The sequence below is a fragment of the Acinonyx jubatus genome, chromosome D1 (genome assembly GCF_027475565.1).
Source record: "Acinonyx jubatus isolate Ajub_Pintada_27869175 chromosome D1, VMU_Ajub_asm_v1.0, whole genome shotgun sequence".
NCBI lineage: Eukaryota > Metazoa > Chordata > Mammalia > Carnivora > Felidae > Acinonyx > Acinonyx jubatus.
Window position 1 is genome coordinate 102,922,112 of NC_069390.1, and position 17,241 is coordinate 102,939,352.

Genomic DNA, 17,241 nt, shown 5'->3' on the forward strand with positions numbered 1-17,241 from the left:
GCCTCAGAGGGGATCTTCCAGAAACCCTCCCTTCTGCTACCCTCTGGAAAGAACACTGTGCAAAGGCCCCTAAGGGTGAACAGATGACCTAAACAGCTCCAGGAGCAACATCTAGGCACAACTGGCTGGTCAGGGAATTGGCCCAATGGTGTTGGGCAGAGCAGATATTTGAAAGGGGGGTTGACAGATGACAGAACTCCTGAAGTGTGCACCACACCTCTGCCTCATGCAGACATCTACTTAGGTGGTAAGATCTCCCATACTTTCCAGGCAAAGCTGCTGAGGCCGACCACCTCAACTGCCCACCCAGATGCCCAGGTTCCAGGACTGGCAGCTCCACGGGCCACTAATCCTGTAGGAAGTTTCGGGTGATGCCAGCGGAGGCACTGGTCAGCTGTTCCCTTAAGGAAATTGAACTGATATTCAATTGACATGCGGTTGACAAGAAAGACTGATTTGCTGGCCAGGTCAGGGTGGTCACAAAACTGAAAGCTAGATAGCAGATGTTAGCACCCAAAACTTCTGCCGGTTTGTTTCCCCCAAGGTCAAGCCTAAAAGGCAGGCTAGCCTATCCGTGCCAGGAAATGGAACACCCCATGCAGAAGAGCAAAGAATAACAAGCCCTCCAGGGGCAGAAGCCACCTCAAGCCACAAATCCAAGTGCACACGTGTCCCGGTGACACTAGCTGAGAAAATTGCTGCCAAATTCTACCTTGTTGCTAAGAACCGAAAGAATTCTTCACTCCAAGCCACAGCAGAGGAAAGGCTGGGGGGAGGTCAAGCGGTGTGCGTTACATTCAGGCCAAATGTGGGTGGGCAAGTGGAGGATTTCCGCAGGGGTGGAGGGTGGCTGATGACCTGTATGCTGCCAGGCGTGGAGATGCTGTATGAGGTGTGACACCCATGCTTCCACAGTTCATGAACCAGCCAGGCCTCAAGGCTGTTCCCATGGAGAAGCTCTCAGTACCATTCGCAGCGAGGCTGTCCTTCTGGAATCAGTGCACGGCCTCAGGCTGAAAGAAGGGACGTGTCTACTGGGATCCACATGCTGAAATATTTCAAAACACGTTTCACCCTTGTCTCCTCATGTAACTCTGCTTATCTGTAAAATTCTCCTGCTTTTCCCCCTCAGAACCTCTGTGGTACCTATTCCTTGAGCCCACGGAGTTCTGAGGGGAACACCCAGATCCATGCCTCCCACTCGCCTTGGGTAGCTTTTCACATCACTGTCTCACTTCCCTTCCTGCCTGGGCAGCCAAACGTGAGAGACCTGGACCTCCTGCCATTTCCTGAGTCAGACCACATCCTGACACCAGGCTTGCCAGCTCTCATGAAACGGCTGGTGACCTTCTCAAGCACTTCAAAGGCAAAGCCCCAAGGCCCCGTGTGCAGGATATTAGTAAATCTCACAAAGTACCTGACTGAATTTTACCCTGCCCTCCCAAGCACGCCTGATCAAGGAACCCAGCATGTACACAGATCAGCAAAACACAGTGATTGAAGGAATAGCCACTCTCCTTTTTACAATATAGGATAACTGTCCAAAACACCTGTGCCTTTCCGTCTGTGGTTTTCTCCAGATTGGCTCAATACTTACTATTGTGGGGAGCATGCTATCGGGTACAAAGAAAGTAGAGACCACAAGACTCACCAGCCTGACCTCAAGTTGCTTCTAGGAGCCAGCCAGGGATGAATCCAAATGATAATAGAGAAAGGGCCAAACCTCAGAAAACAGAGAGCCATAGGGGATACAGGAGGCACACATGGGCTCATTGGTTTCTCAGGAAAGCTTTGAGAAGAGGCCCCAAAGGGCAAAGCAAATGTGCCCATCCTTTGTAGTAGATGGAACGAGACGCTGGGATGGAGCAAAGAACCTGCCATTGTACATCAGCAAAACCCAAGACTACACATACCACTCACTAGCTGAGCAACTTTGGCTGAGTTACCTAACCTTGCGGTGCCTTTTCTTCATCTCTCAAGTGAGAATATTAATCCGAGCCTCACAAGGGGGCTGCAATGATCAAATCAACAAACATTTGTCAAGAGCCCTGTCTGGCACACAAAAGCACTGCAGGAATATTAATTTATTGATTGTGAGCATTGCACGAAGTCATCTCAGCACTAACCCCACACAATTTTCCTTCTGAGCTGCCTCCAAGCTGAGAAGACAGGGCAGGGAGAGGGGAACAGAGTTCACACCTGACATTCTAGACCAGGCATTGCTCTCCACTAGAAAACGAGAAACAGCTTTCACTTGATATTACCCCAGAATCCTTCCCCCAGGAACAAATATTACAGAGTTTAAAAGCAAACTGAAGTCAACATCCAGAACAGAAAAGGCAATATGCATGTACACACACACACACACACACACACACACAAACATGCACACACACACACACTGCACTCCCTCTTTGCAAGAAAGGTTGCCATGGAGATTAAACAGAGAAACAGCAAAGACACAGAGGAGCCACTGAAATGGCTATAATTAATTTAAAGCATTAGAAACAATTAAAATTGTATTAAAGCAAGTTCATTTGAACAAGGCGTAAATCAGGTGAGCTGATCACATCAAGCAGGAACAAAATAAAGTATTGCTTTGGGGTGTTGGAACAGGCACCTTCAAAGGAGAGAACTAAATTATTGCACAGTATGCAGGAACAATAAAATATGTAACCTAATTTATCTAATGTTTCTGAAAACAAGATGGTTCTCCAATACTTCCAGTTCCTCTATTACTTTATGCCAGGTTCAAAAACAAAACAAGGACGGAAAGCTACCCCTTATCAAACAAATGGATCCATGTCTCTTCATCAGTCACTGTGACCACAGATCACTCACCAGTAGAGAAGAGGAAACAGGGGACCACATCGTGGAACACCTACTGGACACCAGCCACTCTCTGGGCACATAGCACCATCTGCCTCCTTCGCTACTCTCACAAATGCCACAAGGAAGGCCTGAGTGGCCTGTCCTACCAGCAGGAGACTCAGAAAGATTGGTGACTTCAGATGTCACAGCAATTTGGCAGATGAATTAGCACTTGAACTCAGACCTGTCCGGATTCCAAAGCACATGCTCTTGCCACCACGTCACACCACTTCTCACGGAAGAAACAGAAATGGGACATGGGACAAAGGGCAACCAGTACCAGTTTTGGGCATCTGCTGTATGCCAGGCCCTGTGCTACACATCTTACAAACATCATCTGATTTTATCCTCACAAGGACCTTTTGTTTCTCAGAGAAGGAAATTTATAGCCCTCACAAAGCTCAACTTGCCCAAGATGACACAATCGAGATGAGCAAAATCAAGATGTGCCCCCCACCCCCAGGACTGCTTAGCCCTCTGCATTTGCACCCTGGTCCTCAGCTCCTAGAGCACCTGTCACTACCATCATGTGTCACAACCTGCTTTAGATTGAGTAGCATTTGGGGTCAGCAGGATCTTCCATTTTTCCATGTAGACAACTGCAAATAGCAGAGAAAATATTTTGCAGGAGTCAATTTCAAGGCAGATCTTGACTTGAACACGTGAGATTTGAATGGGTTTGTTCCTGAGACAAGAGGAGCCTGAAATTTAGAGCTGAGATTGGAGAACATCAAGACAAGGAAAAACACAGGGGTATTTGCACAAGGCAGTCTGAGGCTCCACAGGCTAGCCACAGACCCACTAGTCCAGGGAAGACAAGCCTGTGGCCAGGAGAGTGGTACCAAGTGTCAAATCCAATGACACAGGGAGAACAGAAGTGGGAGAGGAGGTGAGATGGGCAAGAGGCACGTCAGATGTGAAAGAACCGGGAACAAGAAAGAGAAGTAGAGAGCTAATGCAATGGGAACGTGTATTCTGTGGCCTCTCTCTTCCTTGGTGTCTGACGTATGTGTTCCAGGGATAGTTGGACAGCTCCATGGAGCTCATCAGAAGGCGCCAGCCAAAAACATTACCCAGGTCTCTGCCTCACAGTCATATGTGTTGTTACAATATTAAAATATGTCATGCTGACTATACACAGCCAGTTCCCAGAACCTCACAGGGGTTCCCATCACCTTGGCCAACCTAACCCTCCTTCAAGAACACTTAGGGCTCCTCACATACTATCAGCCACAAGGCTGAGACAGGCTCCAACACCCCAGCATTGTTGCGATTTGCCCGGCTGGGTCACGTTAGTGGGTAAATATCTATGCATATCACCCCTTGCACTGTAAGGACTTACAAAAGTGACACATTGAATCTGGACCACAACCATGAGAGGGATAGTTTGATCTTGATTTTACTGACTCAGGCTTTGGGAGGTTAAGCAATTGCCCAAGAGAAGCGGCCATGGGAGACTGGGCTAAGAAGCTGGCATGAGCTGAGGAGAGAACCGAGAAAATGAATGGCTGGCATCTGCTCTCTCACAGCTCAAGGGACTGAGCTTGGAATTATTTCCTATGGGGAGAAATTCCATGGGTCACAGGGAGAATGCTAGGCCATAAGCTGCCTAGGAAGAGGCCCTCTAACTAGGTGTTTAATTAGCCCACTCCCTGGATACATTAAATACAGATGGCCATGTAAGAGAGAAATTTATTGATGAAATGAAAAATTAGATGAATGATAGAAGTTGCATTAGCACCTATGCCAGCCTCCTGCCTGTGATTCCAGAAGGGAAGTGAGGGGGTAATAAATGGCCTCCACCCCACCTGACAGGGAAGATAAAAGGCCCGTCTGGGCAACTTGGGTCTCCAGAAATATTTATTCCTCCACGTAATTCATTAGTACACACCAATGTGGTACAGAAGCAGTGTGTATTTCAAGTTACGATTTCTCAGAGAATAATTTCCTTTGCCTGCATAAACTACAGACCACCCACCGCAGAATAATCTGAGCTCGGAGAAGTTGAAGCAGAAAAGAAGCAAGCCAGAGCTCATGAGGTGGAAAGCAGGATCAAGCAGGAAGAAGAAGTTGTGGGTTCATTCGCTGATTCATTCATTCTTTCATCAAATATTTAATGAGCACCTACTACGTGCCAGGCACTGTTCTAGGCACTGAGGGTATGGAACTTAATAGATAGATAGATGAAAGATAGGGAAAGAGAGAGAGAGAAAGAGAGAGAGAGAGAGAGAGAGAGAGAGAGAGAAAGTCCCTGCCCTCATGGCTTTTCTAATCTAGTGTGGGAGGCACACAATTTTTAAAAATATATAAAATGACACCAGACCATAAATAGGTGGAACTAGTGCAAAGATTCCAAGGCCAGAATGTTCTTGGTATGTTTGAGAAACAGTAGGAAAGCAAGCATGGCTAGAACAGAGCATGTCAGGACAGAGTATGGGCGGTGGGGTATACAAAAGCTGGACCAGCAGAGCCTTAAAAGCCATAGAAGAGTTTGGATTTCATCCTGCGTATAATAGGGAGTTTGAAGCTGAAAGAGGGTTTTAAGTAAAACAGTGATATAACCTGATTTACATTTTCAAATGTCTCTAGTTGCTGGTAGAAAATGGATCATAATAGGCTAGAAATGTGGGGACATCTGTTAGAGGCCACTGCAGCATAAATAATACTTACTGAAGGCTTATTATGTCATGTAGTGTCATGTATTAACTCATATAATCCTTGCAGAAGGCACTTTTATTATCACTGTGGAGGGATGGAGGCATAGAGAGGTGAAGTGAGTGACAGAGCCAGGTTCTAAACCCAGGTCCTCTGCCTCCAACCTGCACTGCTATCTCTCTGCAGTAGTCTAGGAGAGAGACTGCGGCGGCTCGGACGATGACGATGCCAACTGAGGTGGTGGGAAATGGTTGGATCCCGGGTATATTTTTAAATGAGTTAAATAAGATGAGTATCTTAATTAAATTAGATGGGAGATGAGAAGAAAAGACAATTACAGACCATTGCTTCGAAAGTACTGATTTCCAAAGTTCTAGTAAGAGCCAACCACAATCTCTAACTCAGTGGCTCATAAACCCAGAGACTCAGCAAACACAGACTCTAGAACCTCACTCTGCAGGCACTGAAGGACACATTCCAGACAAGGCCCCGGAACCAGCATCTTCAAACCACTTGTCAGGTGACATTGAGGCAACTGGTCCCTGGGCTAATGCTGGGGGTCCCTCCTCTTGGCCTTACATCCTAACTCCTACTGTGTGAGATGACAGAGCCACTCAGCTGCAGATGAGGACTTGAAGGTCTGAGAAGGGAGTAGTCAGACCCAGGCAATGAGGGGTGGCACTGGGGACAGAATCTCCATCCTTTGTGTGTGTGTGTGTGTGTGTGTGTGTGTGTGTGTGTGTGTGTGACAGAGAGAGAGAGAAAGGGCATGCAAATGGGGGAGAGGGTCAGAGGGAGTGGGGGGGCACATAAGCAGGGCACTGTCAGTGCAGAGCCCAAACAGGGTTCAATCCCACAACACTGGGATCATGATCCGAGCCGAAATCGAGTGGGATGCTCAACTGACTGAGCCACCTGGGTGCCCCAGAATCTCCATCTTCTGACTGCTGGGTAGAGCTGTGGACCCCACCCCAGGATGACTCCTTCAGATAGCACCACGTAGCTTACTGGCATCAGGCCTTGCAAGCACAGGCAAAGGACCCTGAATGAGCTCTGTGCCTCAGATGTGGGTTCAGGCTGTGACTCTGTCACCTACCGACAGAGAGATTCAGGGAAAAGTCACTTTACCTCTCTGGGCTTCAGTGTTCTCCTCTGTAGAATCAGAACTTCAGATCGTCACACCCTGGCTGTCTGAGTAAATGAAACAATACATGTGAAATGCTTAGCAATACTTTAATGTTAGCTACTCTTTGTGGTTTTATTACAATGCATCCAAATTTCCTGGCTCCTGATACAATGTCTTTCTCCCACAGCATGATTAGGATTTTGAGGGCTTTGTGTTTCCAAGATCAAAATGCAGGTACTCCAGGAGGAAGGAGAAACTCAGGAAGTTACAAACCAATGCCTTAAGGTGCCTGGGGGCAGACCAGCAGGAGGAGAGCCCTTGGGAGCCACGCAAGTCCCCTGACGATCCGTAGCAATGGCAGAGGGCGAAACATACCCTGTGTCCTCAGAAGGTTGAACCACAACAACCAGTTACATCTGTATTAACTTACACCTCACAAAAGCTTTCAATGGATTGCTTCACTTGAGCTTCAAAACAACTCTATCAAGTAGCTGTTATCACTGCGCCTCCGATTTTAGAGAGGAGAAATGGAGGCTCAGTCACACCATTTGCCAGATAACGCACTAATTAGCAATAAATCTGATTTTAGACTCACGATCTATTCCCGTCTAGGCCAGCGCTATCCAACAGAAATACAATGTGAGCTACTTAGGTGGTTTTTAGTTTTCTCCTAGCCACATCTTTAAGAAGGAACGCGTATCATTCGTTTTAACCATATACTTTATTTAGCCCAATACATCCAAATATTATGATTTTAACACATAATCAATATGAAACATTTAAATGGGATTTTTTCATTATTTTTTATACAGTCTCTGAAATCCAATGTCTATTTTTACACTTACAGCACATCTCAATTTACTAGCCGCATTTCCAGAGCTTAATAGCCACATGTGACTAATAAATAGTGACTGGCAACTAGTGACAACTCTAGATGAGGGGTCAACAAAAATCCTTCTGCAAAGGATCAGATAAATATCTTGGGTCTCAGCGGCCACATTCACACCCTGCTGCATATTCTTTTTTTCTTTTCTTTTCTTTTCTTTTCTTTTCTTCTTTTTTTTAACAATGCTTTGAAAATGTGAAATCCATTCTCAGCTGACAGGCTGTAGAAAAACAGCCCGTGGACCAGATTTGTCGTGTGGGTCATGGTCTGCCTACTCCGGCTCTACAACATAAGCTCCCTGAGGGCAGGGACATGTGCACTACTGTGTAGCCTCTTGTAGTGCCTGGAATATAACAAGCACTCAACAAATAGTTTGGGATTCAACTTAACTGAGGCAGGTCAGACAAGATTTATTATTGCCACTTGATAGACAACATAAGTGAGATCAGAGAGTCAAAGCAACTTATCCGAAGTCACACAGTTAACTACAAACCCAAAGCTACGTGATTTCCAGCCCACTGCTCTTTCCTCCAGTCACGCTTCCGATACCTGATGATACCCGTTTCATAGCTGCATTGCAAGTCTCTTGGATTCCCAGTTCTTTGGTCTGTCTCTTGGCCTCTGGATTTGATCTCAGGCTCCCAGACCACACACCCACCCCCCAGCAGCCTGGCAGAGAGGAGGAGTTGAGGGGTCCTGCACATCTTAGGAGATGCTGACGGAACTCCCGGAAGGTAATGTTACGATGAAGAGCCTGTGTTGTGCTCCTCTCCCTCTGTTCCAGGATCTCTCCGGAAATGAACGCTCTTTTAAGGCTAGAGGAAATGCACTTCTATTCTCCTTTCTGCCTAAAAGCATCTGCCTCCTTCACAAAGAAGGTAGTGAACCAGTTATAATTACATACCATGCACTGGGGAGCATGAAAGTGACATTTAGCAACACAACCCTTGGATATGTGGTGGCTGCAGTAAACATTATATAATTGCTGCAGCATCGATCCCAATAATTAACACCAAAAAGGACAGACAGCATGGAGATTCTCCAAGAAACCGCCACAGCCTGAGAGTAAAATGGAACCCAAAAATATCTCTTAGAGAGAGCCCCTCCCACTTCATATGCTAAGACATTTTGGGGGGTAATGTTTTCTGCCCAAACTATTTTCTTTTTTTTTTTCTCTCGTTATGAAAAGAAAAAATTGTATTTATTTATTTATTTTTTTACTTTTTTAAAATATAATTTATTGTCAAATTGGCTAACATACAGTGTATACAGTATGCTCTTGGTTTTGGGGGTAGATTTCCATGGTTCATTACTTACATATAACACTGAGTGCTCATCCCAACAAGTGCCCTCCTCAATCCCATCACCCATTGCCCAAACGATTTTCAACACAGGTTTTCCAGGGGCCAGGGGACCAGGGAACAGACAGGGAAGTGGAGATGGAGACACCAGAGAGTTCTCTGATGTGGCGGTCTGCTTCCCAGTCCCCTCAGGTTTCACCCATGACATTGGTGAACTTGGGAAACTGCAAGTTCAGTGTGGCTGGATCACAGAAGGCAAGGAGCAGACCTCGAGAGATGGCCTGGGGATGTCAAGGATTGGTCTTGTCTGTAGGCAGTGCAGAGTTCCTAGAGGGCTTTATGATGAGAAGGAGCAGGGCCACTTTGCATTTTGAAAAGAAGCAGAGAGACAGGGAGAGAATGACCACAGCCCGACTGTGGCGGTGGGGACGGGGAGAAGTGGACAGATCCAAGAGATGTTTAAGAGGCAAACCTGAGGGGGCCTGATGATAGCATGTAGGTGAGTCAGAGATGATCCCAGGCTTCTGGCTTTGGTGACTGGAAGGTTGGTGATGCTGAAACCTGGAAGGAGGGAAGACAGGTTTGGAGGAGGAGGACAACGTGTCAGAGTGTTGGGTGCATGTATTATAAGAAGGATTTGGATAAAAGGGAAAAGTGGAGATATGGCTCAGAAGAATGGCCGGGTTAAAGATAGAGAAATGTGATTCACCTGCATCCAGAAAGTGCTGGACCACAGAGGTGGGTGAGCTGCCTGGGGAGGAGAAGACCAGGGACACACTAGGTGAGGGGCAGAGGCTCCAACAACGGAGACAGAAAGAACAATCAGAAAAGGCAAAAGAGAAACAAAGAAGGGAGGGGTGAACTTAGAAAACAAGGAAGAGGAGTTTTGGATTAAAAGAGGTATACAATTGTGTCTGATGCTGAAGCAAGAAGAAAGGGGATTCTCCTATTCATTCAACAATGATTTACTGAACACCTACTATATGCCCGGCACTATTCTAGGTACCGAAGATAGAGCAGCGACATGAACATAATACACGAAAATTCCCTAACCTTGTGGGAATTTCGTGCTACTTGGAGAGAGATAGAATTTAACGAGAAATAAGTAAATGTATTTGGTATAGGTAGTAGGCTAGAGGCCCCCCCAAAAAATGTCCAAGTCCTAACTCCTGGTACCATGAAATGTGATCTTATTTGGAAATTGGGTATTCACAGATGTAATTAGGTTAAGAATCTCAAGATAAAACCATCCCGGACTTTAGCTGAGTCTTAAATCTAATGACTGATGTCCTTTTAAGAAAAAGGAAAGGGATATACTGGACATGGGCACACAGAGGAGAAGGCTGGTTGAAGACGGCGACAGAGGCTAGAGCGATGCATTAACAAGCCAGGAAGCTAGAAGACAGTTTCGAAACAGGTTTTCTTGTGTCTTCAAATCTGTCTCTCCTCGTAAGAACACCGCTCACTGGATTCAGAGTCCATCCCCTCATCTAGCAGGACCTCATCTGACATTGATCGCACCTGAAGTGACCCAATTTCAATTTCCCAGTAAGGTCACATCCTCAGGAACCGAGGTTGAGGACCTCAAAATATATTCTGGGGGGAGGACACAGTTCAATCCACAACAAACACCGTATAATTATCTTAACGGATGCAGAGAAAGCATTTGAAAACGTCAACACCCACTCATGATAGAAACTCTTGGCCAAGAGTTCTATTGCTTCTAGAAATAGAAGCAACTCCTCTCAGCCTGACAAAGGACAACTGAAGAAAACCTCCAGCTAATATCAAACTTCACTTTGTGAAAGACTGAGGGCTTTGTCCCTAAGACAAGGAGCAAAGCAAGGATGTCCACTCTTGCGATTTCCATTTATTATCACACAGCAAGTCCTAGCCAGTGAAATGCATGAATGAACAAATGGATGAATCAAGATGTGAAAGGAAAAACAAACTGTCTCTATTTGTAGACATGATTGTCCATGTGGATAATCCCATAGAATCTAAAAAACTTACTAGCATCGATATAGATGAGTTAAGCACTATCACAGGATACAAAGCCAATATTTTTTAAAAAGCAATTGCATTTGCGTCTACTGCCGATGAATAATTAGAAATTTAAATTTACAAAAATATCATTTAGAATAGCACCCCAAAACTGTGAAACACTTAAGTAAAAGACTAAGAAAACATGTGCAGGATCGGTATACCGAAAATTGGAAAATACCAATGAAAGAAATTTTATTTGGGGCGCCTGGGTGGCTCAGTCAGTTGAGCGTCCGACTTCAGCTCAGGTCATGATCTTGCGATTTCTGAGTTTGAGCCCCGCGTTGGGTTCTGTGCTGACAACCTCAGAGCCTGGAGCCTGCTTTGGATTCTGGGTCTCCCTCTCCCTCTGCCCCTCCCCTGCTCGTGCTCTGTCTCTCTGTGTCTCTCAAAAATAAATAAACATTAAAAAAATTTAAAATAAAACCATGAAACTATTAGATGAAAACATAGGAGGAAATCTTTGTGGGCTGGGGCTAGGCAAATATTTCTTAGATATGACACCGGATTAATAAGTAAGACCATCAAAATTAAGAACTTCTGCCCGTCATAAAACACCATTATGACAAAGAAAAAAGCCACAGACTAGGAGAAAATATTTACAAAGTACATACCTGATAAAGGACTTAATACAGAATATATAAAGGATCCTCAAAACTCAATAATAAGAAAGCAAACCAATGTTTTAAAGGGGCAAAAGAACTGAATAAAACACTTTGCCCATCAGCAAGTATGTGATAGGGTGTGCAACATCATTAGCCACTAGGGAAATACAGAATAAAACCATGATGAGATACCACACACATCTAGTAAAATGTTTTTTTTTTTTTTTTTTGATTGGTAACACCAAGCGCTTGTGAGGACCCAGGTCATCTGGAACTCTCGTCCATTGCTAGTGGGAATACAAAATGTTATAGCCACTTCCAAAAGCAGTTCAGCAGTCTCTTTTAGAGTAAAACACACTCCTCCCACACAGCCTACGAATTCCACTTCCAGGTGTTTACCCAAGTGAAATGGAAACTCACACTCGCCCAAAAAAAACGTATGTAAAATTTTAGAACAATGGTATTCATATTTCCCCCAAGCGGGAAAGTACCTGACGTCCCTCAACTGAAGAGTGGATAAACAACAGTGGAGTATCCCGACAACAGAACCCTCCTCAGTCTTAAAAACGAAGGAACTACTAATGCACAGCAGCATGGATGAACCTCAGGTGTGCTGTCCTAAGTGAAAGAAGCCAGACCCAAGGGCTGCGTACTTCAGCATTCTATTTATATGACATTCTGAAAGGCAAAAGTTGAGAGACAGAAAACACATCAGAGGTTACCAGGGACTGGGGACAAGGGAAGGGGTGGGTACAGGGGAGTGAGTTATTTTGAGTGAAAGAGCCGTTCTCTGTCTTGATTGCACTGAGTTGAACCACTGGAGGTGTTTGTCAAAACACGCAGAATAGTATACTGATAGAGGTGAATTTGACTCTATATACATTATTCCTTAGTGAAAAGAAAAATTAAAAAAGAATCACCATTGTCTGTTGGGTTGAGAACAGACTGTAAGGCAAGGCTGGAAACAGGAAGACCGTTAGGAGCGCGAGTGAGAGATACAGTGGTTGGACCGAAAGTGGGCCCCGAATTCGGCAGTACGTAAGTCATCACTGACTTGTGGACGTAGTTTCAAAGAAGAGACAAAGTGGGAGACAGGCTTCAAGGATGAGGAGTGAGGTAAGCATGTGCACACGGCACTGGATCCTGGACCACTGACTACTCTGTCAAGAAACCTGCATGGACCTGTCCCACGAGAAGAGCCCCAGCTCAGAGACAGCCCTGGGGATTCCCCAACTTTAACACTGAAAGTCCTGCATCCAGGGAAACCCTGCGGTCCTGAGCTCACCAGGACAGGTGGTCACCCGAGCCTGGTCCCCGACCTGCCCCAGCCGAAGGGCCACTTTGATCACACTGCAGTTCTGTCTTCCCTATGAGCGGACGTCCCTGCCCTCCATCCCTTACAAGCCTCTGAACTACTTTCTGATACTGCTCACCTGTGAAGGGATGCAGGAATACATAATAACAGAGCAGTACTCTAGGGCTTTCCATGTCACCTTCTCTTCAGCCACTTGTGTGAAGGCTGTTAGATGATTCTCGGTATCAGGAAGAAATGAAAGAGTGGTTTCATCCCTTCACTGCCAGGAAGCCGGGAGCACTGAGCCGGGGACACACCTTTCCCTCTCGTCTCACTTTTGAAATGCCTGTCTTGAAACAGACACCGTGACTTTTGCTTTGCTCTTATCCATCTTGACATCTCCACAGTTGTGCATATTGAAAACACTCCCTCCTTAGCATCTCTCTCTGCTTGCCACCATGCCTATCTCTCCAGGATCTTTTCTGATATGTTTCTCAGCCTCCTTACTGACTAATGAAGTGCATGCTGGCAGAGCATCCGGAGTAACATTTGAGTGTCAGGACTTGGACGTTAAACAGGATCTGGGTTCGAATCCCAGCTTTGTCACTCTCTAGTGGCATGACTTTTGACACATTACTCCTCTGACCTTCAGGTTTTCCTTGTGTAGAATGGGTATAATGAATGCCACTTCATCAGATTATTGTAAGAACGAAATTAAATGAGATTATGTATAAAGGGGTAAAAATTCAGCACAAATTTGTAACAGAGCAAGCAACACATAAACATAGCTCTTGGTATTAAAAAATCCTCCCAGGGGCGCCTGGGTGGCTCGGTCGGTTAAGCGTCCGACTTCAGCGCAGGTCATGATCTCACGGTTCGTGAGTTCGAGCCCCGCATCGGGCTCTGTGCTGACAGCTCAGAGCCTGGAGCCTGTTTCAGATTCTGTGTCTCCCTCTCTCTCTCTGACCCTCCCCCATTCATGCTGTTTTTCTCTCTGTCTCAAAAAGTAAATAAACGTTAAAAAAAAATTAAAAAAAAATCCTCCCAACAGTAATATTCAACAACAGGCAAGTGACTAATTAATAAGTTAGGCTACACCATGATTTATTTATAGAATACTATATGACGAAGCCATTAAAAATAATGTTCTGAAGAATATTTAATGACACAGAAAAATGTTCACAATATAATTTTAAGAGAAAAAATTCAGGCTATAAAACTCAGGTCCCTATTCGGTTCTTTAAAAGTATGCGTGTATGTGCGTATCGTGCGTATGTATTTAGAAAAACAGAAATCTAGAAAATGATGGCTACTTTCCTTCTCTTTTACTTCTTCACGTCTTTATATTCTTCTGAATTTTCAAGGTTTTGTTAATGAACATGTGTTACTATCAAAACAATAGATATTTTTGAAATTCTGTCACCAATTTTTTTCATTCAACTGATTTTTCTAGCACACATTATGTGCCAAGCAATATTTGAGACTCTGGGGATGCTGCAATAAAAAAAGCCAACAGGCAGGTTTTTCTCAAGATACCACCTAGCCTTGCACAGAATTCTCCTTAATTGTTTTATGCACTCATTTTGTCTCCACAAATAAATTAATTCCTCGAGAGAAGGAACCACATGGTCTTCTTCTCTGAAGCCCTCCATCATCACACTCCCATGTACTCAGGAAGAGCTCGGTAATGCATTGTACTTCAAGATTTGGGCATTGGTTGAAAAGTGGCCAGTTTCCTACAATTGGTTTTCACAGGAAGAAAAGAAGAGGTGCCTTCTTATCTTATCTACTGCCCTCCTTTCTCCCTTGTCTTGGGCGTGAGGGGGCTGAACATTCAAAGCTGCCACCTTCAATGGGTTTTCCTGGACGCACAGGAACCTCATGGGTAGTCTAGCTTTATGTGAGGTGGTTTACTTTCTCCGGTCTGCGCCAGAATACATATCAAATCTGCCTTTTCCCACATTTGAACAACTTGAAAGCACGCTTAGTGATGATGTCATCTTAGATCAGGGTTGGGTTTTTTATTGTTTTTACACCAGCCACACCTTGGGCGGTCCAGTGAAACCTATGGACGTTCCTTAGAATAATGTTTTTCAATGGCTAAATACACAGGATTACAAAAATACACATGATTACAAAAAATAAGTAAATAAATAAATAAGGAAAAAGAAAAAAAAACTAAATATACTGCAATGTAATTACCAAAGTATTTTAAAAGCTTATTTATTATAGTAATAAATCTGCTTCTTTGTATTGCACTAACAAATTACATTTGAAATACAGTCAAGTGAAAATTAAATTTTCATTTTTAAAGACACACTATTATAAAAACTGCATTGGCTTACCTTGAATAAGAACAAAAAATTATGGAATGGGTTTGTTTCTTTTCAAGATAGTACACATGTCCTGTTAGAAATCCAGTTGATTTTGATATTTTTTTTATGGTGACAGTGTTGAAAATCCAATCCTCAAAGATACAGTATTGAAAATGGAATGAAAGCTTCCACAGCACTTTCACAAAGCAGATAAGTGTCTTCTGGAGACCACCAAAACTCCCTTAGGCTTTTTAGTGAAACTCTAGCTAGAGTGGGGTTTTGGTCCTAAGATCAATGAATTCATCTTTGGCTAGGTCAACACCTCTGATGCAATTTATATCAGAAAGAAAAAGAACACTACTCTGGGGTTCAATTTTGTTACCATCAAGACAGAAATAACTTTTGAAACAGTTCTAAAGTGTTTCCAGGTGTTTGTAGATTACTCTTTTCAAGTAAATTGACAGAATTTTATAACTCAGCTCCATTGAGGTAAAGCACTTGAAAGTTTGCAAAGACGTCAGCCTCGTATAAGCTGAGAAAGCTCACAATGTTTTTAGAGGTGCCCATAATGGTGATATCAGGGAATTAAGAGTCATCTCGCTCCTATGGTTAAAAATATCTGCCAAGGAAGCCAACCAACCCACAGACAAAATTCTTTCTTTCTAAGTGCTCCAAGAATGGATTTTCTTTTTCTATTAGAAAAAGTGAAACTTGTCTCCTCCAAGTCAGTGAGCTTCTCTGTGGTAGAGAAGCCCCTCGTTTTCCATTGTTTCTTGACACACCCTGTAAAAATACTATGATTCAGAGACCCACTTTTGATAAAGTTGGTGACTTTTATGCCTTCCAACAAAACTTCTCTCAGGATTTTTGGGAAAGCATGAATACATCTGTGTTCAATGCAGCAAATGAAAACACAAGAATTTCTCTTTGTTGATGTTAGCGGGGTCATCATGAACAAAACAAGGAGGCGGCCATGTTGAAGAATGTCTGTAGTGTCGTTGAGTGACTCACTGAGGGGAGTGGCAAGTCTGCCAATTCCTCCATAATCCACTTCAAAGTATGTCAACTGTTCTTCACAGAAGCATCTCTGACTAGAGAGCCACTTCCTGGCCTCTCTGCATCCCTAGTATGTGTGGCTGTAGGTGAACTTCCTCCAGTAAAGTGAGCCTTCTTTTGTTTGGCACTTGGTAAGAAACTTCAGGAGTGCTTCCAGAAGTTTTCATGAAATGGCAAATCTGCATTTTCAAAGCATCTTGGCTTTTTCAAACAGAATTTCTTCATCCACATACACACAAAGCCCTTCATTTTCTTGGATGCATTTTCTAGATGGACAGACATGAGGTGCTCTCTCAGTCTTCCTGACCTCAAGATTCCATTCTCAAGAATTTGTCCACGATAGAAAGGAAGCCACTGTGGCTTTCATGTCCCATTGCTTTGTTAATGTAAAGAAACCAGGTATGCACCTTCCTTGTCTTTGGCAGCTCAAGATAAATTGGGTCTTTCAAAAATAAATAATACAGAAAGCTAAAATAAAATATTTTTTTATTCTTTGACATTCCTTGAAGTGTAATATTTTGCTTATGGTTCCTAAGTCATCTGTTTGATAAATCTACACAGAAGGGAATGATTTGTATGTTAATTAAGTAAAGTATAAAATGTTCATTAAATTTTAAGAAAGGTTAAGTGAAGTAAGGCAATTTTTATGACTAGCCAAAGTGTTTACACTAGTAACATCTTTCACCTTTGTGTAGACCAGGGGATTAAACAGTTGTTCAGGAGTCCTGTTTGTGGAATTCAGCTATTGCTTCATGTGACTCTCCATGACTTTGTAGAAATAACGGTTCTCATTTCTAATATTGTCACTATTTCCCACAATGGCATTCTTTTAAATGTATGGCATTTTCACAGAACAATAGCACAACAACAACATGTGAATAATATACTGTACATGTAAGACTTTACTTCAAAACACAAACATGGTGCAAAACAGAGAGTAAAACTAGAAAAATAAATCAGAGAAAGTACTTCCACTGTTCATACAACTTACCACACTGTGCACAACCCATGTCACTGTGCAATCTGTTAGTGATCACCAGAAGTTACTTTAAATACCACACTTCGACAGTCAGCTCAGCCATCGGTTAT